Source organism: Clarias gariepinus, chromosome 23 (assembly GCF_024256425.1).
Source record: "Clarias gariepinus isolate MV-2021 ecotype Netherlands chromosome 23, CGAR_prim_01v2, whole genome shotgun sequence".
NCBI lineage: Eukaryota > Metazoa > Chordata > Actinopteri > Siluriformes > Clariidae > Clarias > Clarias gariepinus.
In genome coordinates this window covers 15,767,817-15,794,578 of record NC_071122.1, presented here as the reverse complement: position 1 = coordinate 15,794,578, position 26,762 = coordinate 15,767,817, and the positions used below count along the sequence as shown (strand labels likewise).

At 37.6% G+C, this 26,762-nt stretch overlaps 1 protein-coding gene across 1 annotated transcript in view; it reads right to left on the bottom strand.

Annotated features, from left to right (window-relative positions):
• foxj3 (forkhead box J3) overlaps positions 1-26,401 on the bottom strand; it is a 110,997-nt gene extending 84,596 nt beyond the window's left edge. Inside the window, exon 1 of the mRNA XM_053483875.1 lies at positions 26,126-26,401. The gene's annotated coding sequence lies outside the window, so the exon portion shown is untranslated. The remainder of the gene's footprint in view (positions 1-26,125) is intronic.
• Positions 26,402-26,762: the final 361 nt, after the last annotated feature.

Sequence of the window (26,762 nt, the reverse complement as noted above, 5' to 3'; positions counted from 1 at the left end):
AGCTTACTGGTTTGAACAACCAACATCCTTTGCAAAATCTACAAAAAAGATCTACAGCAAGCGGTCCTTGACCAAGGCCAGGAAGATTGTGAAGGACCTTAGCCACCCCAACAACAGACTGTTTACTCTGTTGCGGTCTGGGAAGCGATTCCGCTCCCTGAAGGCCAACACAGAGAGACTGAGGAGGAGCTTCTTCCCGCAGGCAATAAGGTCTCTCAACTACACCACTATGCAGAACTAACACAATCTTTTCACAATTGATCAATCAATCAATCTTTTTACATCCATAGACACTATGGAAAATTCCACGCACACCTACCTTCGTATCTACACTACATGTTTACGTTTACATCCTGGACCATTGCACAAAGACACTTTAATAACTTTGCACACCTACCTTCACATCTACACTACATGTTTATGTTTACATCCTGGACCAGTGCACAAAGACACTTTAATAACCTTTGCACAAAGACACTTTGTTCTATGCATATTTGCACACCATCTTTCTTACAAAATATCAAAATTTCTCAATTTCTTAAATGCTCTTGTACAGTACAGTATATTTCAATTTGTACAGTATATTTCTATTTTTATGTACAGCATATTTCTATTTTTATTTTTAGTTCTATTTTTCCTAGTTTAATTTAATTTTTCTATCGTATTTCTTTTATTCATATTTATTTCTTCTTATAAGCTTTAATTCTCTTTTAGGGTCACTGCCAGTCATATAAGCATTTCACTACATTTCGTACTGTGTATGACTGTGTATCATATCATGTATTTTACAACTGCAAAATAAAAGTTGATTCCATAAGGCTCTCCTCAGAATTGAGATTTCCATTTTTTTTTACTATAGTTTACTTTCCTTATTCTCTTTTTAAGTGTTTCTTAAAGCCAGAAGCTCGGAATGTTAAATGAAAATAGTTTTGTGGCATGCCTGCGATTAGTTTTTTTTGCTACACAATTAAACAACTGAATGAACATTTTTCAAGAGTAGCAATTACAAACTTCTTTTTTTGGCGAGGAGTTGTATGTATTTAAGGTGATAAAATATTTCCGTTCCCCTGTAATCCTACAGGTCCTGTGTGGTAGGAATGAATTATTTGTAAATTCTCCACAAATGTACAAATAGTAATTCTTCATTAAGTTTGTGTAGAATTGTAATAATTACAGTGGTGTGAAAAACTATTTGCCCCCTTCCTGATTTCTTATTCTTTTGCATGTTTGTCACACTTAATTGTTTCTGCTCATCAAAAACCGTTAACTATTAGTCAAAGATAACATAATTGGACGCAAAAAGGATTTTTTTTAATGAAGGTTTACGTTATTAAGGGAGAAAAAAAACTCCAAATCTACATGGCCTTGTGTGAAAAAGTGATTGCCCCCCTTGTTAAAAAATAACTTAACTGTGGTTTATCACACCTGAGTTCAATTTCTGTAGTCACCCCCAGGCCTGATTACTGCCACACCTGTTTCAATCAAGAAATCACTTAAATAGGAGCTACCTGACACACAGAAGTAGACCAAAAGCACCTCAAAAGCTAGACATCATGCCAAGATCCAAGGAAATTCAGGAACAAATGAGAACAAAGGTAACCGAGATCTATCAGACTGGTAAAGGTTATAAAGCCATTTCTAAAGCTTTGGGACTCCAGCGAACCACAGTGAGAGCCATTATCCAGAAATGGCAAAAACATGGAACAGTGGTGAACCTTCCCAGGAGTGGCCGGCCGACCAAATTTACCCCAAGAGCGCAGAGACAACTCATCCGAGAGGCCACAAAAGACGCCAGGACAACATCTAAAGAACTGCAGGCCACACTTGCCTCAATTAAGGTCAGTGTTCACGACTCCACCATAAGAAAAAGACTGGGCAAAAACGGCCTGCATGGCAGATTTTCAAGACGCAAACCACTTTTAAGCAAAAAGAACATTAAGGCTCATACCAACAGTAAAATATGGTGGTGGTAGTGTGATGGTCTGGGGTTGTTTTGCTGCTTCAGGACCTGGAAGGCTTACTGTGATAGATGGAACCATGAATTCTACTGTCTACCAAAAAATCCTGAAGGAGAATGTCCGGCCATCTGTTCGTCAACTCAAGCTGAAGCGATCTTGGGTGCTGCAGCAGGACAATGACCCAAAACACACCAGCAAATCCACCTCTGAATCGCTGAAGAAAAACAAAATGGAGTGGCCTAGTCAAAGTCCTGACCTGAATCCTATCGAGATGTTGTGGCATGACCTTAAAAAGGCGGTTCATGCTAGAAAACCCCATAAATAAAACTGAATTACAACAATTCTGCAAAGATGAGTGGGCCAAAATTCCTCCAGAGCGCTGTAAAAGACTCGTTGCAATTTATCGCAAACACTTGATTGCAGTTATTGCTGCTAAGGGTGGCCCAACCAGTTATTAGGTTCAGGGGGCAATTACTTTTTCACACAGGGCCATGTAGGTTTGGATTTTTTTTCTTCCTAAATAATAAAAACCATCATTTAAAAACTGCATTTTGTGTTTACTTGTGTTATATTTGACTAATAGTTAAATGTGTTTGATGATCAGAAACATTTAAGTGTGTCAAACATGCAAAAGAATAAGAAATCAGGAAGGGGGCAAATAGTTTTTCACACCACTGTATATTTATAATATTGTGATATTTATAGAATTGTAGTTGAATTGTCACCTAGGTATTGTGAGTATCATATCGTATCGTATTGTGTGCTTCCTGGTGATTTTCATCCCAAGTACTGAGGTCAAATTATACCGAATAAGCAAATCACAGCTAAGTCTACAAATATACTTTACTACACGCCTGTTGACAATTTATTCAGCTGGTCACTTCTGCAAACTAAAGCTAAATATTAATTTAATACAAGAACTGAGAGAGCAAGTATGAAGACAAAAATGACCCTAAAATGGCACAGCTGAATGTCGTTGGGCTCACACTTAGACCTGCACTATACCATTGTGGAGAAAATGTCCAGCGACCCAGCAGAGAAACCTTTTAAGCCCCCTCCCCTTACTTTTTTTTCTTTCTTCGCAAAAATCGAAACAGGTCGGTTCATTCAGATTCAGTGGTTGTCACTTTTCCGGGGGTTTGATTTGAAAAAACCTGGTGCATGACAAGTTTTCTTTTAAACAGTTTGTCCCGGCATACTTTCTTTTTTGCTTTCTGTACTCATAACTCAGACTCCTAATTTTTTTTTACAAGTAGTTAGATGATGAAACGTGGCAATCTAATCTGCAGTCAATTACAGCCACCGCCAAAGGGTTCATAACGAGGTTTGAAAAGGTACTTTAACAAGCTTTTTAATTAGTGAGTGCAATACTATTTTAAAAAAATAAATAAATAAATAAAATCTAGAGTAACCTCGGGTATTTTATCAATGAAAAGAGGAAATTCATGAGTTATATGGCAAGCTTGCACAAATAATTAAAGAAAAGATCCCTAGACTGCATGGCAGCGCGAAATCGTATGGATAGTCGTGATTTTACCAACACCAAGATCATGAACAACACACGGCATAATGATGTCGGTCTTAAACTGAACTGGATATGTTAAGTTAACTGGACTACCGGCTGTGCCTAGGATCGTGTTTATGCATCTATACTGGGAAACATGAGCAGAGAAACCATTATTGTATAAGAAAAGTTACAAAGCATTAAAGCAACTAACAGTAATTAATGATGTACTAAGCGGTATCAAATAATGCCGTGGTCGCAATTAAACTGGCAAGACAATACAGTAAAATTAAGTTGTCTGTAAAATGGCTTTGTGTTTAAAAGTAAAATAAATAAATAAATGTGCTGTGTAATAAAAACAGCTACAGAGCTGCCACAGGGATTAACAGCTATTAAAGCGTTCATGAAAACAGTCCACTACCCCCTACTGAACCCTGGCTTTAATGGGTAACTTTCTTTTTTGCATGTTAATGAGAGCGAGGAAAGAGACAATATCAAAATGTGTTTTAAAACACGGCAGCCTAAATTCCTACACATCCTGGAGTAAGACTTTCCAGAGAACTGGTCTGCTCACGACCCGTCATTAGAGTAACACATCTCCGGGTGTAAGGGAACAAAATGAAAAAAAAACGAGCAAGGATTCAGAACACATTCAGTTTTAATTTGTCTCCACTTAGGTGAAAGACTACAAACACCTCGGCTGTAAGCTGTTAGTCTTTCAGCGTAGTTTAGTCTCTCACGAGAACACGCTACAGATTTCATGGTTCCTACAAATATGTGAAGAATGTGCTCGTTAGTCAAATTATTTAAAATGCATAATGAATATCAGAAGAATAATTTTTAAATATTGCTTTTCAATCGTCTACAACTTCTTAACCAGGCAAATTTTAATAACAGATAACAGCACCTCAACATGCTTCACATTGAGCAGATCTTGAGCCTTGTGCAAGAACAGATACAAGGATAATTTTTGATCATATCTATGACTTTTTTCAGCTTTGCTTTCTTCTTACTCATTTCTGGGATCCAACAATGTTTTCTTATTTTTGTTTTCACATTTTTTGTTTTCCTTTTAGAATTGAGAAACAGAACAAAACGAGTCATATAATGAAATTTGAATTATTATTATTATTATTATTATTGTTGTTGTTGTTACATATCTTGGAGCTAAACAAGTAATCCCGGGACTAAAGTAATACTACTGGTCAAAACTAAAATAACGGATTCTTGCGCTCGCGTTCTGCGTCTGAGTGACTTACGGACGCTTTGGTCCTCCAGGGTTTACACACAGATTTGATGAGATGGATGAACGAATGCCAAGCCGATTCGGATTGACTCGAGTACTCGAACACATCATTATAAAAAAATAAAAACAATAATATATATATATATATATATATATATATATATATATATTATTTTTTTTATTATTATTATTTTAAATAATAATAAATTTAAAAAAACTGTCCAGTCAACTTTCTAACACTCTGATATAGGTGACGGAGGTTGTCTCCTCGCTCCATGGGTCTGTGGGTCATTTAACCGCCTTCCCTCGGCTGCTGCAGCATCACGTATCTTTTGCTGTTGTTGCACTTTTGACTTGGTAGCAACAAACAGCAATGCTTACGGTTTGGAAAAATCACATGCTTACTTTACATTAATGTAAAAGCGCTTTTGATTTCACTAATGCTGGAATACTTTTTACTTTTTTTCTTTCTCTCCAATTCTTGTGCTCGATTTTGCACACATCACAACATTCACCTGCCCTTATATGGTGCTTAGTGGGTGTTACCTATGCTATTTAAATGCTAATCCTTTGCTAATCCCGCACACCTCCGTTGTAAGATCAAGTGGGATTCATCGCTCGGCTCACCTGGGTAAGAGCAGATTGGGACGGATAAAAACGTTCGGTGCATCTGGCACTCACATCTCTTATTATTATTATTTTCTTCTTCTTCTCCCAATAGAAAATTAAGACAGAACTTTAATAGAATTCTTTTTTCTTCTCCTAATAGAAATTTAAGAAAATGTTGCTGCATGGGGTCCGATCTGGCACAGCATGAGAATAATAGCAAAGCGTTAATTTCAGCCAAAATGAGACAGCCAAAGCAAACTTTTTACTGTTTCTGCACAATACTTTGCAACTAGGGTTCCTACTAGAAATTGTGCACAGACAATGGGAAATAAATGCAGAGTAAATGTTGGACTAGTAGGAGTGGGAACCATTTTATAATCGATTACCACCAACTAATTATTAATAAGTTTAACCGTAACAGTACAACGCTCCCTGCACTTGTTGTGTATCCTGAAAATCAACAGACATTACACATACAAACGTCAACTAGGATTACACGCATAAGCATCTATTACTGGTTGTTTTAACGCTACAAACATAATAACCGCCAAACCAGGTGAACATTTTCACTTGTAGGCCAACCAGTATTTATTTCATACACAATCCTTGTGACAGATTACGCATATCACGTTCGCCACATTAAGATTTTCCTTTGTAGTGTTTGTTGTTGTGTTCTTTTTCCCCTCCTAAGAACAAAAGACACCCTATTTTTTTTTTCCCCAGGTCACCTTCAGATGCATCATCCATCATTTCACACAAGCATGCAGCTATCAGCAGTATACGCATATGTGTTTTTACTGCACATCAGTTGCATCTTGTGCAGAAAAAAAAAAAAACCCTGGGCCTCCGAGTGGCACAGTGTTAAAGTTCCCGCCCTTTCATTCAGAGGTCGCGAGTTCGATTCCCGAATGATGCTGTAACCTCTCGCAGCCAAAGGTGTAGGGCAAAATGAGAGGTACTTGGTGCTCCCACATTAATCACGACTCAGCCAATCAGGGGCATATGTGAGCTTATGCAAGCGGAAGGAGCAGATAACGCTGACCTCCGAGTGTCCTCCTAATGGTGCGTGAGCGAGCAGTTTGAAAAATGCGGTTGGCTGGCGTCACATGGTTGGGAAGAAACCACGCTCCCGAATGAGTGGTAGTAGTAGCCTAATGTGAGAGCCCCCCTGTGATGGGGAGGAAGTGGACATGACTAAAATTAGGGAGAAAAATTTGGGAAGAAAAAACTAAAAAAAATAATAATAATTTTTCATAAATGTTATCAATTAAAATCAAATGAAATGCAAAGGAAATCATGGGTATCAATCGCCGACGATTATCGAAGACCGTCCTATCAACATGTTGGACCGCAGTCCGCTTTTTTAATTTATATTTGTAAACGATCACATCGTCATGCAAACATCAAGCATTGAAAGAAAATATTTACTGATACGGTCAAAAAGATTGACCATAAATGTGCAATATAACTAGAAACCCAGATAAGGCCGGATAAATCCAGAAACAGAAAAAAACTAACGATTCAAGCACAGTTGCATCTATATTTGTTTTATTTTATTTGATTTCTTTTAAACAATAGAATTTGTGAGGTGATGAGTGACGCTGGTATGCCAGACTCTTATTTATCTGCTGCATCATTATTGAAATAAAGCTCTCTGGCACTGTTAAAAGACTTAAGAAGAAGAAAAAAAAAAGTAGGTCACCGAGTCTCCTGTGACTCACTCGTGCTGGCAAGAAAACAAATAAAGCAGGTAACAGGAAGGCAAGAGGTCTAACTAACTACAGCAGAACAAGGAAGGGGAAATATTTCTAATTATTTTAGTTTGTTTGTTTGATTGTTCAAGTGTTAAGGAAGTAAAAAATAATAGTTAAATACTGTGACTTTAGTAGTATTTAAAACAACAAAAAAATATATAATTTTATATATACATTTATACTGTAATATATTACAGTATATATATAAAAAGACGTGTTTGCATGCATTTAGGGGTTTATTCATTCTGTGTAGATAAAGCCGATCTGACCCCGCCGTCCACAGCGCAGTCTCTGGTAGCGTTAACTGCAGCGCCTGGGATTCCGACCAGTCTATTTTTTACGACATATGACTCAGCCGGTCCGGCCGCACGTTAGACACTGAGGCATCTGCCATCCTAAAGCTCCATTGATCAACACATCTCCCGAGCCATTACCGACACAGTAATGCTTTCTTAATACCATCATGGGCCACTTGAAGTGACCGAGCCTTCGCAGCGGCAGCAGGATCAGGGCGGGATGAGTCAGCCCCTCCCTCCCTCCCTCCATCCGCCATTCGGCACGCAGGCGGCAGGGCTCAGTCCAAAGGAAATATGACTCATTTGATTAGCATGCAGCATTCATCAGAAACCTCCACAGAGTGATTGTTAAATGAAGCACGGCCCATGAATGCAGCACTATAAGGCAACAAATAAAAAAAAATAGAGAGAGAGAGGGAGACAGTGAGAGAGAGAGCTATAGAGTGGGGTGGAGTGGTGGTGAAGCAAGACAGAGCCAACCTGCTGGGGGTAGAAGTGTACTCATCACTCATTTTGACTTTTTTTTTTTTTTTTTTAAGTGATCTGCTCCTCCAGTTCTGCATAGTGCGTTCTTGGCTGCATTCTGGGGTTTTCTGAATCACGCTCACAGAAAAGGCCACAAAAAGAAAAGTTTAAAAAAATTACCAAGTAATAAAAGAAGCAAGAAGTTCTTACTTCTTCTACACTTATATTAGAATCTAATATAAATTTGTTTTTGTTAGTCTGAATAGTGCATGTTCAACAAGTGGATTATGTCGGGTAAGAACAAAAACAATGCAAATGTTTAAGTCTCACACATACTTTTATTTTTTTTTAACCCAAACTGGAAATTCTCCACTTGCACTGGAGATAAAAAAATAAATAAAAAATTCAAGTGCAAACACTATAATGACACACACACAGATTTACATGTACATACACATACAGTATGCATGTAGATACACATACAGTATGCATGTAGATACACAGAGCATGGACACCACCGCCACCAAGACAATTTCTGGAGGATGCAACATGTCGCCAACGTAATTTTACCCACAAAGCAATGTGTCTTCGACTTTTATTTGAATAATGCAAACGATCGAAATTTCATGTTGACTTGTGCACCATACTCTATAAAGCAAATAATGCTCTGTTGCTAAGATATCCTACCAAAATCCAAAGACCAGTATGTTTATTTCCAAACCCTCACTGTACGGTCCATCAGACACAACCACGTTTATCTACCAGACACCACGAAGAGTTTACTATAAATCCACAGAATGTTGAGCTATGAATATTACTGTGAGATTTATTAGTTGGCTATAAAATTAGAAACCAGAGAAAATGCTGGGGATTTTTAAACTTCGTTACTGCCAGGCGTCAGATTATACAAAACTTCTGTATTGCATATTACATATTAATGCCTTTTCACAAAATAAAAATTGTGCATTAATTCTGGGTTATTAATTAGTCCAGCTCTGAGTGATTAAGTTTACTAATCAGAGGTTTAACTTCCATAAGCGCAAGTGGAGTCTGGACAAGATTGCAGTGCACAGCATAATGATGATAAAAACCACCACGGTTAGTCATTTTATACTGCATCTCTTCAGAGCTGTATTTTCACTTGAGCGCTCAGTAAGTTAACGTAATTCAATTGATATCAAACTGCATTAAGAAATCCTAATTATTTATTTTTAAACTGAGCACAATCCTGCACACAGCTAGCAAGTCTCTACTTGATAGAAGCATGCATCTCTAGCTGACAAAACGTACTACCAGACATATTATTTTGCTCTTTTTTGTTTGTTTTGTTTTTCTTTTAAATCAGACAGCTGGGATCTTACAAAACCGAGTAAATAAAACCAGGGAACAAAATGACAAAACTGATCAGAGAAGTATTACAATACTGTAAAATGAGCATTTTAAAACCGAAACGAAACATTTTTATATAGAATCTAAAAACCTAAAGTGGAAAACCACTCCACCCACACCTGCTTTGATTTTGTTAGACAACTGCAAATAATCTCACCCACAGACTGCGAGAGGTGGAGCAAAAAATAAAAGTAAAAAAAATTCCAGTTGTCAAAGCAAGATCAGTAACGGTGCGTTATGGTGTATCCCCCAAGAGCATTCTGGAAAAGTTAGTGGTAAAAATGTATTATGCGGTAATGAAAGAGTGACGGCGCATGCTGCATGCAAAACCACATTACGTACAACTTCAGAAGGATTAGGGTTTTCACAAGACCGAACTTTTGACTTTTAGCTACGTATTGTGATTGTTTTTAGCATGGGTTAAAAAAAATAAATCAATATCCAAAATGGGAAACACATCTGATATTTATGAATAGCGTGTTCTGAACTCGTGTTAGATCTGTGACTAATCACTTTTGTTGTTGCTGTGCTTGTGTGTTAATACCACAACTTCTCCCTGAAACATGCACAAAATGTTCATCATTAGAGGTGTGATTCTTTGTGCCCCCGTGATTGAAAACGTGCTCAGCAATAGGAAACGGGTCATTTGCGACATGAACAGCAACCAACTTAGTCCTTTCGCTCTGCTTTTTTTAATTTATGCTGAAGCTCTGCACACTTTCTTGTGTAATCTCCACTGAGAAGGAATAGCAGAAATGTTTTTTCACCTCCAATTCCAGGTGGAAATTTGCCGTGCGATTTTTTAATGCTCACTGTATTCTCAAAACACTATTTTGGCTCACATATGGCAAGACTCCTGTCTTGACTACCTTCAATTAATAAAATATGCTCAGTGTCAGATCCGAGTTTGTCCATGACTCCACCAGTAAGCTTCACTAGTTTTTCTACATGTACACAAGACTCTTGCTAGCCTATATATATATATTTACATCTAACTTTATCGGTCTGGACTGTGAAGTAAAAGGTGAAAGGGTCCATCGTCTATGTGCCATCCAGTACATCGAGCGACGGATACGACCCGCCAGCCTTGAGATATATCCGTCGTATATGTGGCAGTGACTTACGAGGTCGAGTTACCAGCTAGACGACCGATCGTATTTGAACCGGGGACCTCTTGATTAACAGTCACCTTAACCACCGAGCCATCCTTGCCCCTGGTCTAGACTGCAGCTAAAAATATATCCTAGACTAATATTGTGTTGGTTTGTAGTTTTTAAAAAAAAAAATTTACTTTCTCAATTCAGAATAATTAAAGTAGAACTTTAAACGGTATGAATTTTTCTTTTCACCCATATTCATTTAGCAATTACAGATGCAGCTCAGCACCATTAAACAGAATACCAAAAACTATGCTGTTTTACATGTTTAACACTAACACTTTTTACTTTAATTACAAAATGTGTAAAATTTGATAACTGATCTGTTACAGCAATAAACAAAAAAAAAAAAAAAAAATTTAAAACTATGATTTAGGATGATTTTAACTCTGACAGCTTTTGTATTCTGTTTGAGTAAGCAGGTTTATAACACCTGTTACAACTACATACTTATATATATATATTATTTTTTTTATGCTGCACGTCCTCCTCGGCAGGATTAGCAACACAGGACCAAATCTCGCACTTTGAGTTGGTCTCCCCCCCGCCCTGCCCCTCACAAGCTGTGGACGTAAACTGTGTGTTTGCACTTTGCTCGCACCTGCTGCTGGAGCCACTGTACACGTCTCACCCACACATTTCAAATCGCCTGAAGGCAAAACACGTCATGTTACTGCTGCCACATTTTAAATCAAAAGTGTAGAAAATAGTCAATGTTACAGAATAAAACCTTACACAACCTGGCTGTATTGAAAACTTACTAAATTTTCTCAACCTCATGCAACTCAGAGCAGGATTAAGACAACAAGCGAATGTAAAAAAAAATAATAATAATAAATAAATAAATAAAAACTTGTCTGTGTGGACCAAATGAATTATCTTTTCTGCTATAAAAACTCGCTTGGGAGAGTAAATCTGCCTCAAGGCATGATATATTGATTATCTGAATATTCAAATTGATGTTGATGCTGTTTATTCGAGATGATGCCGAGTCCCCGAAAGTAAAAAAGAAAAAACAAATCTATTCAAAAGTTATGAAGAAATTTGGTTTTAAAACGTGTAAGCTACAACATGTGAACAAAAATGCCATGGCATGAAATATTAAGATTTAGTTTCAGAATGTGAACGCCTCATTAGTGTTAGTCCTACTCTCTGAACATAATGCTGCACACCAAAGACAGTTTCAGGTGGGAGGGGCATAACTGGGTGGGTAAACACATCAGACTGGTTTAAGGGGGAAGGCTTTTATTATTTTTTTTGTTTGTTTTTTTTTAAAAGAGGGAACAGTTAAAATAATTTACATATTAATGCATCACAGCAAGAATGTATAGCTAGATATGTAACGCAATCTAGCTGAACCTAGATCTAGTTTAAGTGTTAATAAAATCAAAACATGATGTTATATAACTGTAGTGTATTTAATACAATATTAAGTCGGTTATATGAATGTCAAGGAATAAGCAAAATAACCGCTGTGTGCACAGATGAAAAAACACGTATGGAATTATGTAATGTGTGTGTTATTTTAGAGATTGTCCAAAGTAGTTACATTAAACTTTGAAGACAACTTGGCACACTCATGCCATTCTCTTATGAGATTCACGAGGTTGTCACATGGAATGGTGTTTAATTCACAGGTGTGCCTTGTCAATTTTTTTTGGGTGCCCTCTTAATGAGTACTAGACCATCAGTTGTCCTGTGCAGACTAAGAGTGGCTACAGAGTCAATAGCAATGTTAGTGCTACTATAGCTACTGTACAAATCAACTTTATGGCAAGAAACACTCAATTAAAGAGAAAAAAAAAACAATCCATCATTAATTAAAAAAAATATAAGTCAAGCTGAAAAATCTCCGCCAAAACTATCAAACGCTATAATGAAACTGCCTCTCGTGAGGGCCGTCCCGGGAAAGGAAGACTGGGAAGAGCTTAATCTGCTGCAGAGGATAAGTTTACTAGAACGATCAGTCTCAGAAATCGCTGATTTACAGCACCTCAGATTAGAGCACATGTTAATGCTTCTCAGAGTTCAAACAGCTTAAACACATTTCAAAATCCACTGTAGAAGACGTCGTGAGTCACGCCTTCATGGTCAAATTGTGGCAAAGAAACCAAAGAATAACAAGCGCAGGCCAAGAAACACACAGGGAACGGACGTTAGATCAGTGGAAAACTGTCCTTTGGTCCGATGAGTCTGAAATTCGAATTACTGAGTTTTGGTTCTAAACACCATGTCTCTGGTTAGACGTAGAGATGGTAAACAAACGGTTCCTGGATGTTTGGTTCACACTGTGAAGCATGGAGAAGAAGGTATGATGGTGGCTTTGCTGGTGACACTGTTAACCAACATGTGCTCAACCATCCCATCTGGTTTTTCAACATTACAATGACCCCAAACACACCTCTAGGTAATGTAAGAGCTATTAGTCCAAGATGGAGAGCTGCATCAGATGACCTGGCCTCCACAATTACCTGATCTAAAGCAAGCCACTTTAATTATCAGCTATAAAATTGGATAAAACAAAGCAATTTATAATAACAATCTCTGTATACTTGCATGCCATAATCTCCACGCTATATATATATATATATATATATATATATATATATATATATTTTAAGTTAGCTGTTCACATTAGACCAGAATTACCAACATGAGTGTACAGTACATCTCTTACTTAGAAATCGTGGAGGGGTCTACAATTTTCAGCATAGGTGCATTCCGATTCTGTCTCTCACAGTGGAAATGCAGGGTCCAGGGGTAGCTCAGTGGTTAAGGCATTGGACTACGGTTCGTAAGATCCCAGGTTCAAACCCCACAACCACCAAGTTGCCACTGTTGGGCCCTTGAGCAAGGCCCTTAACCCTCAACTGCTCAGATGTATAATGAGATAAAAATGTAAGTCGCTCTGGATAAGAGCGTCTGCCAAATGCCCAAATGTAAATGTAAATGCACCTATGCTGAAAATGGTAGACCCCTCCCTAATTTCTAAGTAAGAGAACTTGCAAAATCACGTACTTATTGATCTCACTTTATGTATGGAGCAGCAACCCTTAACACAATGGATTAGTGAAGCTGTACAACCAAAAAATCAGTGATGGAGTGGGGAAAAAAGTTCATTATTAACACCAGGGCAAGATAAATTATGAGAAGTTCTGGTACAGTCCAAAATCAGACAAAGTTTTAAGTATACTGAAAAACTGATGGAGTTATGGCAATGTATTTCAGCATTAATAAAAAATGAAAGTATAGTGCTTCAGTGGATGCGTACTCCCTTCCCGAGGGGAGAACAGTGAAATTCTCTAAACCGATGCTGCATTCCAACATTCATCAATATCTGGCGAGGGGCTCTTTAAAAATTCATTAATTTACAGCAAAAATAGATTAAAGCACCCAGCTGAGCAAAACTAAAAATTTTGGCTTCTGAATATCATTAATAATAAAAGCTGCCTGAAGGCTTGAGGGAATTCGCCTGAAGAAACCTCGCCGGTTTGGTTTCACTTACATCACCTTGGGAAAAATTTATTTTTAATCATTACAAAAACAATAATTTAAACCGCCATTTATGAATAGTTGCAAAATAAAATGCAAAGAAAAAAAGAGACAGTTTCTGCAGCTACAGAAGCAAAAGAACTGCAGTTACAGTAAATACTCCGAGATTAAATGAAATCCACATCAGTGCGATTATCGCCTGTGATCTTTGACACAGAGGATTGAATACACAAAGAGGGCTCACAATAAGATCACAAAAACACGATTCGGACTGGAACCAGAAAACCATTTCCGAGAGATGAATATCTTCATAGCTTATCTGTATTCCAGTGATGCACAGCATTGCTAATGAAGAGCGAGCTACTCCACTCTCTCACTAAGTTGCAGGAAGCTGCGACTTAAGGCAGAAAAAGTTCCCACTCAAACATTTGTCATGCTATACAATTTAATAACTTCTTTTGACGTTCCTGATAAGTCAATAAATGCTCTATAGTAGAGCTGTTGCAAGATAAAAAATATGGTTCCCTGGTCTTAAAATATAGGATTTCTCAGGCCATGTCCACACGTACATGGGTATTTTTTGAAAACAGGAAACTTTTCTCCGTTTTGTGTAAACGCAATTTAAGGTAATTGAAAACGGAGCTTTCATGAACTCGAAGCTAAGATTTTGCAAAGATTTTTTGGGCCAGTTGTGTCGCCTTGAATTGGTTCAACATCAGCTTTGTTTACGAGGATATTTTGTTCAATGGCGGACTTACGTAAACTAGTGACTGTGTTAACATTGCTTACGGTACTTTTTACATGCATGCACATACACGCACAGGTATCGAACTAAGGTGGCCAAATGTACCCTGAAGCTCACTGCTGCTACATATTAAACTTAAACTTAATTGGGGATGCCTCCAACAGCACTTAACAGGGCGTTCTGTGTTTTCTTGTGGAGTTTTTTTTTTCCACATGTAGGTCTGGTGAACAGAATTAAAAAAAATGTAAAAAAAAAACATAATAATTTTAAGTCTATGTTTGTAAAAATACCTAGCTACATCTGGAATGGCCCAAGTCATGGCATGAATCAAATATTTAAAAACTCACAAGCTGATAGGAAAAATTAATGTATGAAATTGCTAATATACTTTAAAAAAATTAATAAAACAATCCTAATGATCATTAATATTTTCATTTTATTTTGTTATTATAAGGTGGATTTAATGTTGTTTAAAAAAAAAACAAAAAAAACATTCAACAGTAACAGTAAGTTAGCCGTCAGAGTATACAAATACTGTACATAACTTGCCTTGAGACTGGAAGCTCCCACAACCCTACTTAGTAATAAATAAATTACTAAATAAATAATGGTCATGTCTCTTTGACTGTCCAAGGCCTTAATAATAGTGAAAAGCAAAAACCTGCCAGTTTAAAATCTCCACAAGATGTCAAGTTTTTTTTTTTTTACTGAAGCTATATTGTAATACAATCTGTCATTCTGTTGTTGTTTTTTTCCACTTTTTGCTTAAAAACAAGCAAACCGCTCACAATTTGTATTTAAGCTGTTATTAGTGATGTGCCACACAGTATAAGGTAACAGAGATAAGTTCACACAGAGATAACTTCACTTAGAGACTGCTGACAAGTTTTTATTGTTAGCCCGGTATTAGCCCAGTGGTGAAAGGACCATCTTTATTATGTCAAAGCTGTTGTAATATATATTATATATATATATATTATTAAAGTATAGATTTTCTATCAAGCTGATCCTTTTTAGATTGCCATGGCCAGGGTCAGTGTTTTGTAACAAAATTGATTTCTCCCCCAGCCCTACATGTTAACCAGCAGCACAGGGATGCATCACTGTACGCCTGTCAGTCATTCTGTGTGTGTGTGTGTGTGTGTGTGTGTGTGTGTGTGTGTGTGTGTGTGAGATACTCAGTGGGCATAAACGCAATAACCGTGAAGTTACTGGTGGGCGAACAAGAAAAAAAAGGCAGCATATTAAAAAAAAAAATATATATATATATATATATATATATATATATATATATATATATATATATATCTTTCTATCTATCTATCTATCTATCTATCTAGTTGGTAAGAAAATGAAAGCACACTAGAAATAAATATATATATATTCATTCCGTGAACATTCTTGATAGTAAAGCAGAACGAACAACAGTGGGACTTTTCATTGCTTAGAGTAGAAGTGACTAAAAGGGGGTTAGAACTCACGTGTGAAGCTAGCTTTTTTACTTACAGTGCACAGACGAGTACTTTTTTTTTGGCACTGCCTTATTTCTAGAGGAATTTAATATCATGCCAAAAATATTTCATCATCGATTCTACTGCCTGTGCACTCACTATAGCAGCGCTAATCCCTTTTACCTGTTGTGACTAATGACCACAGAGACGCTACCATGTGACCTCCCACACTATGAGTCTACAAAAGAAAGAAAAAAGAAAGCATGTCAGAAGGGATTTTAAGATTAACCGAAACCCCACCTGGGCTAAAAAGGAATGAACAGATTTGTCTTGGGCTACTGGATAGATAATACTATCAACAAACAGTCAGGTGACTAAATGAACTGAATGAATGAGTTAAACCTAAGTGTTAAAATATCATTGATAGGCAACGTAAAAAAAATGGTTCAATAGAATGTCAGAGTTTTACTTAAATGCAAAGAGAGAATGAGAAAAAGAGAGAGAGAATGAGGGAGATGTAAGACAAACTTGTTTTAGCACCTTAGCGGTTTCCAGCATTTGGAGTACAGCCTCAGTCAAGACCTACATCAACTACATGCCGGATACACCTGAAGTAACTATTAGCAACAAAACCCTGACTACGGTAGGTTAAATACTCATTACGGTGCTAACATTGAGCTCATTCAGTGTGTGGAGTGCAGGAAGTTTAGTCATTCTTCCTCCGTCGTTAGTAGTAACCATTTGTGATAGGGTGTTTATCAGGTAACACGCTGATTGAGAAGATTGTAGCATTAAAAGGAGCGCATCCTGACTTTAAAGAGGGTTAGTGAGCACGGGAGCAGCGTTATTCCTGTAGTGTAACGTCTGCGTGCCGCAGGCGGAGAGAGCTTATTGGTAATGAAACCATCGCTGATTAGGAGTTTGATGTACTTTATTTAACAGAAATCAAATGAGTGTGTAGCATTAAATTAAGCTAGGCCTCTTAGAGCTACATGCATCAGCCTCAGCTAACTGATAGAGGAGGAGGAGTCAGTCATTTATAAAGATAATCTGACCATCATACAAAAGCATGAACACAAATTCAATGCTTTCAAAGTTCTCTATAGCAACATAACAAACATAGCTACAAATAATGAGCGTGCGATTCTGCTAATTATTATTAATTTACAGACACCCAGGGTCGTAGTCCAAATTTCTTTACGAGTTTGTGGTCAAATCTGGTTGTCTTTAATAATCATTTTGAAAATCCAGAAGACCCTCTGAGAACAGCATCTATTTCCATTCTGCACTCTAATAAATCAGAGCTTAGCAGGACGCATTTATAAAGCTGGTCATACTTTAGATTTAATACTAAACTTCAGATAAAATTTTTTTTTTTAAAATTTGTGACGTTTCAACAGTCGGAAGTTATCTCATCTTATGTAAAGTCTGTCTTGGTAATAAAGTACATACAGTGCCGCGCTACCACATCAACTATCACACAGAGCTTTATCATTATTAATCTCCCAAAGTCATCAGTCATGATTAGATCCCCGTCTGGCTGTTTATACATGACATAACATTTTACTGTAGATAATGTAGCTCCAGTTAAAAGAAAAATAATTAGAGAGAAAAAAAATTTAAGATAAACAAACACTTTCTCCCTGGTATAATAATCACATGCACCTTAAAACAGACGGCTCGGGAACTAGAACGTAAATAGCATCAAACTAAGTTAATAGTATTTTAAATAGCATGGGAGGATAGCATCTTGAACTATATATAAATATATATATATTTTTATTATTATTATTATTTTTAAAAGCTTAGTGCTACTAGATCAATATCTATCTCCACTCTTACAGGAGACAAGGAAAATAATCCCAATCTACAGGTTTTCTCTTACATACAAAAGCAAAAAAATAACGAAACAGCTTTTAAAAAATAGTTACCTTCATTGAGCAGTGTCTAAATTCCTAGAACTATTCAACTAGCTAGTTTAAACTTAAACTAGCTAGTTGAATAGTAACTACTCAAGCATTAATTAAGAAACCTGGACTTGACATGTGTCATCTGTATAGACCAATATCAAATCTCCAATTTATCTGGAAACCTCCAAGACCCTGTAAAAGGTTGTAGCACAGAAGCTATGCTCATATCTACATAGGGATAACATTCATGAAACGTATCAGTCAGCATTTAGGCCTCATCAATAGCACAGAGACAGCACTGGTTAAAGTGGTAAATGATGACCAACTGGCCTCTGATCAGGGATGAGTCCCTTTGCTTGTGTTACTTGACCTCGGTGCAGCTTTCACCACCACTAATCATAGTATTATCTCCTTGATAGATTAGAAAGTTTAATAATTAATGGAACAGCCCTCTTGCGGCCCAGGTCTTATTCGACTCATCATCAATTTTCAGATGATGACTCTTCTACCTATACTGTAAGTGAATTTTGGTGTTCCACAGGGTTAGGTTTTAGGCCCACTGCTATTTCTTACTTCATGTTTCCTCTGGGGAACATAATTCGTAAGAATGGTATTAATTTCCACTGTTATGCTGATGACACACAGTTATATGTCTCAGCAAAGCCAGATGAAAGACATAAGCTTAATAAATTTGGAAAATGAGTGAAAGACACTAGAGACTGGATGCTAAATAACATTATTATGCTCAATCCTGTCTTGGTGATATGAGCACATCACACCATTGATGTTAAAATACTTCTTTTGACATATAAAGCACTAAATGGTCTCGCACCACAGTACCTGAGGAAACTGCTAGTGTTTTATGATCCTCCACACCTACTTTAGTTAAAGAATGCAGGCTCCTTGTCAGTACCTCGTATTATTGAAAACTACAGCAGGGGTTAGAACTTTTTCTTAATAAGCCCCAAAGCTAAGGAATATTCTTTCAGTTAATTCAGACACCGGCTTAGTTTTTACCTCTTGGCTGAAAACTTATTTGTTTAGCCAAGTCTTTTTTGAATAGATTTGTCTTGGGTAAAGAAGGGGACTCTTGAACAAAGAGTACTATAGTGCTTGTCATACTGGAGGCCCCTGGCTCGCTGCAGAGGCTGACCCGGTGTGGTGTCTCTGGGATTCCTGTGGTTACTGGGGACAGTTCCACTTGACCTTGAAGATGGTCTTGGTCTCGGCTGATGCAGACTTGTGACTGCAGTCTCTCAAAAGTTCAAGATTGAAATTTCCACAAACAGTTCAGCACCTGAGCCTCTACCAGTGAAAGTGGACTTCATATTACCTTAAACATCTTTGCTGCCTAATACTCAGTGTGACGGCAGATCAATTCCTGCTGTTCGTTATCACACGAATGAGGATGGGTTCTCTGTTAAGTCATAAGGTTTCTTCCCATTTCCATCTCAGAGAGTTTTCCCTTGCTACTGTCGCCGTCGGCGCACTCATCAGGGACAAACTGATTTATACATATTTCCCCAAACTTTTTAAACTCATTTCCATAATTTTTTGATTCTGTAAAGCTGCTCTGCAACAATAATCATTGTTAAAAGCACTAAATAAATAAGGATGTTGACATGTTAAATGAATTTCCTTGCAAAACTGATTTTTCGATCCCACAAGTATCACAGAAAGGACACTTCATGCTCATGGTACACTTTTAACATTTTGAAATATATATATTTTTTTAATAAATAGCTATTATCTTTGCAGCAGGAGCACTTAATGTGGGAAAGAGTAATGAGTCAAGTGGTCAACTGGGCAAATATCTGAAAACTACCACAGGCTTGATTTGGCTCTCTGATCATCTGGGCAACACCCTACTCTCTCCTTACAACCTACATCAGTGGCTCAGAACAGAGCTGGACTGTAACCTTGACGAGACCACCAACTCCTCCCTCTAACACATTCTGTCAGGTTGCCGGCAAGACCAAGTGCTCAGGAGGCTGGCGGTGAACCAAAGAAAGCCTGGAGGCAAACAAAGAAAGTAGAAAGCCAACAAATATCCACCTTGTCAGACAGCTCCATTCTCCCAGGGAAATTGCTAACACTACACTGCAGCAGCCCCTGAAGAAGGTTACCTGCAAGGAGTGACAGGAAGACATCCCTAAGAAGTGCCCTGCTACCAGGGCATGTTTCCCCAAGCTGATGACCCGGCAGCTAACCAAGCACAAATAAAGGTACAGCAGGTCTAGTGCCAAACAGGTTATTAGAAAGTTTCCATCAAGAGCTGGAAACTGCTGCTTTCTTACCATTTCTAAAAGGAAACTTTATGCTCATGGCACACTATGAAGCAAGTATTAATTTTTTTAATATAAAAAATAACTGTTACTTTTGCTCAGAATTTAGCCGTGAACAGGATGGATGCTAAATAAAGCCAACTTTTTCATCTGCAAATCCCTGGGGTTCCCTGGGTGCTTCTCCACAGTAGGCATATTTATTGAACTGAGCACCTTACAGCTACCCCCCCTGAAATTCATAATCCTAGGTTAAAGCCTGAAGAAGACAAGGTTAGTTATGGAGCTGAGGGACTTCCCCAATAGCGCAGTGAGGGACACGTATGTCCGCGTGGTGACGGGAAGGAAATGTAAGGTTGAGGAGGGGGTGCAGAAGGCAACACCCGAACAACTTAAAGCAACTGCATTTAAAATCCTCTTCTCTCAAGAACTAGCAATAGGAAACTGTTACAACACTACCACACTGTGAAACTGTAATGTATTGATACATATACAAGACAATACTTAAAAATTACTATGTCAAAGAATGATGAGCGGAAATCAACCTAAGATCCTCCATTAAGCATACACAAAGAATGTGTCTCATTTAAAGTCATGCGGCCTAAAGAACCATCTGAAATGCAACCAAACACCGGGCTCTATAATGACGTCTCCTCATTTCATTATGTTTATATTAACGGAGCATGATTTGACTAAAAAAAAGTTATATATCAATATATATGTGATTATTTTTGACATATTGCGATTGTGATATTTAACTATTTAAACCACCAAATGTAGGCTAAAAGCAAATAATTTGACGAATTATCTCTAACAGAATGTTTGCCAATATTTCTTTATCAACTCGGAATCCTCGAAAAATAAAATTTACTGGAAAAAAAAACCTTTGTAGTCTTTTGTAATTAAATAATTGCACAGGTCAACACTGCAATTTTATTGTGATTTATTTTGTGATTAATTGTGCAGTACTAGTTTACCTAGTCAATTTTAATATAGGATCACATTAAACATACATTAGACCCTGCTATAACGAGGTCAGCCATGCTACTAATGACAAAGTAGAATGTTTAAATTCTTAAATCTGCATTTTAAGTTTCCTTTTTTTTTTTTTTTTTTTCAATAAGCTTTGGTTGAAAAGGTTTGAGCACAAACACTTGCATTTGGTATGATAAATATGCGGTTGGCCCCATACAGTGAAACTCCAAATTGTGTATCACGTCTTATTTTATTTAAAAACCATAACTGCCAATCTGGTAAAATTCTCAATCATGAAAACATTGACTGGGCTAATAAATCATCCAAGTCTTACTTTGTAAATGACAACCCAGTAATGTAAAACACAAAACTCTCTATTTATATTAAAAAGCAAGCATGACCAATTAGTTAATGTCAAACATATTTTTTACAGTATGAATTACAAACAAAGCTCAAACAAACCACAGAAATCTGTATATGGTAAGATTACTATCGCTTCAAAACCACACTCGTGTGGAGACCTGACGGGTGACATTGAAGGAGAGAGAAAGAGCAGTATTTTCAGCTAGACTAAAAGCCATTTACCAACAGGGGTCTCATAAATCTCTCTTACAGACAGCCATTCAAATAACTGACAATAAAAACGAGATTCTCTCTATATACAGACCATTAAAAAAAAAACGCATACATACTTGTGTCTATTATAATAATTAAACATGATATCGATTTTTTATATTATTTTTTTTTATTTTATATTTTATATTTTATATTATTTTGATATTAGAAGTTTTTAAATATTTAAGTTTTTCTTTTCTTCAAATGTGTATACATTTTTGGGCTGACTGTACACACACACACACACATATCTATATATACATATCTATAAAATACTACCCAAGGGAGTATAGGCCTAATGATTTTTTTTTTACAAAAAAAAAAATCTTGGAGAAATTAAACAAATGTAAAAGTAGATATCTTCGTCTCCCTCCATACACTTTTCCATACGTCTAATTTCTCAGAGATTGTTTTTCTTTTTTGTAAAGAAAACTTTTGTAAAGAAACCTTTTTTTTGTTTTGTTTTGTTTGTAAACAAACTTTTTAACATTTTATTTTAATAAGTTGAATAATTTTAATGATTAAAAAAATATATTTTAATAAGTTGAATAATTTTAATATTCAACTTATTAAAATAAAATGTTAAGAAGTTTTGGGGTGCAAATTTGTGCTGAAACCATAGACCACTGCATAAAGTAAAAAATAAATAAATAAATAAAAACTCATTAAAAACAATATGCACAGCTCGCCAAAAACACGATGACGAAGCATCAAGGGAAGAAGCAATAGACAAATCTAGCTATATGAAACCATTCCATCTGGTGTCTAGCCTATGGCATCGTTTAGTGAAGATGGAGTGGGAGGAATGCAAAATGCCAGCAGTTTCGTGGTATGTTTAGGCTAAGAGGCAGGATACCCACTGTGAACCCTTTGGGCATAAGGGAAATCAGACTGTACGCGATGCTGCAACAAAGCCCGCCTCACATCCTGACATGTAATGATTACCTTATGCCTTAAAGCTCCCACTCTGAACCATTTAACAGTATAGCTATAGACCAGGCTCAACTGGATGATGCTCAAGGAGCACTACTTCTTTATCGCTATAGGTCTCATTTAGCTTAAACACCCTTTTATATGCCAGAAATACCACATTATTTCTTAATATGACAGAAACAAAAAGTATATTAATTTAATTCACTGACACATGCTTTGGTCATGAGGATGCATAAACGCCTTTCTTTATTTCATACTTTCCAGTTCTCATCGATGCCAATACCAAAATGAGTAAACTGCTTGAGTAACCTGGGCTGTTCTCACATCAAGTACCATGCCCAAGTACGACTGCTCCTCTTGTCGAAACTCCCCCCATTGGTCAGCTTTCACATTATTAGTGTTGTTCCATACCCAAAAACGCTTGTAGTGCGCACAGTAGGTGGCAGTGTGCATCTGGTCGTTCTCTGATCCAACGACATAGAAGAGTAAAACGGAGTCGACCTTCGCCCTATGCCTACTATTATTGCTATTTTGCACACAATGTCAAAAACAGCCCTCTCTACAGCCTCTCTATTATCAGCTATGGCTGTGCAGTTCAGAGAATAAGACTGAAGCATTCTGCATGCATAGACGCATTCTGAGTAGACAAGAGACAGTTGGTGACATAACATTCTGAACATGCTTTCACTTCTAAGGTATTTGCTTTCACATCTGATTCAAAATATGAAAGAGTGTTCACGCCGTTCAAATGTACCCCACTTCGGGGTCAAATGTACTTGCAGCCATAGCCGAGTCCATAGAATGAACGCAGCCTTAGCAGCCCAGCTCACAGCAAAGCAGCACAGATGATCAGATCATCAGCGATCATTGCCATCTACAGACGCAACTCCGATCAGATATGTCTCAAAAATGTACTGTGATCTCTTGCCCCAAATTTGGAGGTGGTCTGGGACGCATATAGAAAGACCACATCATTGTGAGACTGTGAGGAAATTCTGCTGAAAGGTAGCACTCTCTGCCACTAAGCTAATGAAGAAAAAAAAAGAAAAGCAAAAAAAAAAAAAAAAAAGACACTGCCAGTGCAACAGCAGAGAAGAAAGCAAATTTCATTAGCTGTCTAGTCTCTCGTTCTTAAAGCATTTTGTTAGCAAGCCACACAATTACTGTAAAATGCTTAAAACAGTTTGTACAGGTATAAGATATGATTTGTGGGACAATTCTACCTGACGATCAATACAGACAGCACACAATTAAACTTTTATAACAGCCTGTAGCGGTACGAGATATGGTTCGTGTAACATATGTGCCTAACCATAAAAGCAGCTTAAAAGCTGACATAAAATGTGGACTTTTCTCCGGCAAAGATGACGTACAACACAGATTTCTTCAACAGGCCAGCGGAGACACATTCGCAAAATCCAACGCTCCATGGCCGTGCGCTTGTGGTCCGATCGCCCAAGATGCATGCTAAAGCCAGGTGTTAGTAGAGAGGGTGTGAACACCTTATACTCATCTACTAATGCACCCTTATCCCAATAGAAGACAGCTATTTCAATCTACAAACTACCAGGCATGTTTAGACAAGTACACCATGGTTCAATCATTTTCTGTTTTCAGTGCATCTACAACCTGAGTGACAAACAGGTCTGAAATTTTTAGGCATTCTCGCTCATGACTGCTCATCTCATCTCATCATCTTATTAATTATATTAATATTACAAGCACAGTAATTCAGATTATAATCAAACAGGGTATTTAAAAAGAAAAATATTTGTTATTATTATGTTATGGTGCAATGTATATCCAATTGCCTAGCATGCTCTTTGACATCCAAACAGCGCTGTTAACTACAATTAACCATCCATATCAGTGGATCAGTACAAATAACAAATGACAGCAGCTTCTTCAACACACATCACTAGTAACATATTAGTTAGTTGTTGTTTTTTTATAATTTGTGTGACGTGTAGTTTCTGGACAATTAAAAAGAAATACTACTATAGTTCATTACACAAGCGGTTCTCACAGCGGAGGTTTTTTTTTTTTTTTGGGGTGGAAATCACAACCTATGTTTAATACAGTGAATCACAATTTCTTATAGCCGTCTGCTTGAACAAAAATTAAATATGCCTCAAACAAACAATGTCAACTTGGACATCTCGGCATCATGTCTCGTCGATGGAACCTGACCGATTACATTTGTTTGTTTGTTTTAAATCGATCCCTGGCAGATAGATAAACAGCTGGATTACAGTAATGAAATAAAACTGTACTAAAAGAAGGTTCTTTTTTTTTTTTTTTTTTTTACAGATAGCGAGCTCCCTTTACTGGTTCATATCATCTTCACGGTAGTGTGAGTATTTTCCCTACACAAGTTTGGGGAAATCCCTTCACTGACAGATGGCGGGCATTTTACAGCAGATTATAACCCTAATAATAATAATAATGATAATAATAATAACAATAATGCATTTACACACATCTACAGATACGCAAGTGAGGAGAAACAGTAGAAATGATGGAGATGACTCAGTGAAGCGTGGATTATAATGAAAAAATAAAAAGGAAAAAGTTAGATAAAAAAAAAAATAAGCAAGCATTCAACAGATGCTTAATGGCTGAGATGGTTTGAAGCACCAAAAATCAGCACATAAAAACACAGCAATGTGACAAGACATGTCACTACATTACATTACAGCATGACTAGTGTGGGTTTGGGAAACATGTAGGATCGAGGAGGTCATGCATGGTTAGCCATGTGGCTAGGTTAGTACGCCATCATCATCATCATTTACTAAGTGAAGTCAGGCCACTGCTTCGTGACAGAGTTAATACTGCTGCAGCTAGGAAAGGTTATAACGTTCACCAAAATAGTTACTGATAACCTTGTGCCTAACGACTGCCACACTCTGCTGTGCGACCGGATATAACATTTCTGCTACATTCACAAGATGGCACACTTGACAGCTTAGCAAGAGAGCACAAGTTTGGGGGGTGACTAGTCAACAGCTCGCGCTCTCTTTCTCTCTTTTCACCTTAGGAAAGTTAGCAGCCTGGACTTTAGCTTTAGCGCGCGCTAGTTAGTGGCATCTGGTTCTTTGCTAACTAGCTAGTTCCCTACCCAAGTTCTTTCTGCGCAGCTGTCTGTCTGTCTGCCCCTAATCCACACCATGACGCGTGTGAGGAGAGAGCAGGCCTGTATGTGTGTGTGTGTGTGTGTGTGTGTGCTCAGTGAATCCCCACAGCCTCGCTGTAACACGCCCCCAAGTCAAAGTCGTCCATTTCACGGGCCTCACTTCAACTTGAACCCGCGGTAGCTAACACGCTAGCTAGCTCGCACTTACCCGGGTTTGATTTCACAGGCGGTTGTCCTGTTGAGCAAAAGCAGTCCAGGTTAGGCAAAGTTAACCGTCCCCTCCCCTTCCTTTTCAGCCAAAAAAAAGATAAACCGTCCTCTCTCTTGGTTAAAAAAGGAAAGTGTCTGGGTTGTGTAAGGTTATCGCAGGTTTACAGACTGCCTGTCCCTCTGCCGGTTTGTCCGTGTCTCCCCTCTCCGCCTCTCCCGTGTCTTTTCCCGTTCGTCTTTCTCTGGACAGCTAACATCCGGGCACTTCGCGCTTGCTCCGCGCTCGCTCTCTCTCTCGCGCGCGCGCTCTCCCTCTCACACACACACACAGAGAAATCTCGCACTACTTTCCGAGCCGCAGAGCGCACGACTGAGGAGTGTAGCACTCCGCCAGGAAGTTAGTTCCACACTGACTAAGCGTAAAAAAACGACTTAAATAACGACCTGAGCAGAAATACTGTAATGCTCAATAAAGGATGGCAAGGTATTTTCCATTTGACTTTTTTTTTGCGTTATAGTATATAAACTGCATTGATCTGTGTGCATTAGACCTCTGGTATGTATCACAGCCCACTATTATCAAAGAGACATTTATTATATGATTCATATAGCTGTTTTTGATTTTTACTGGATAG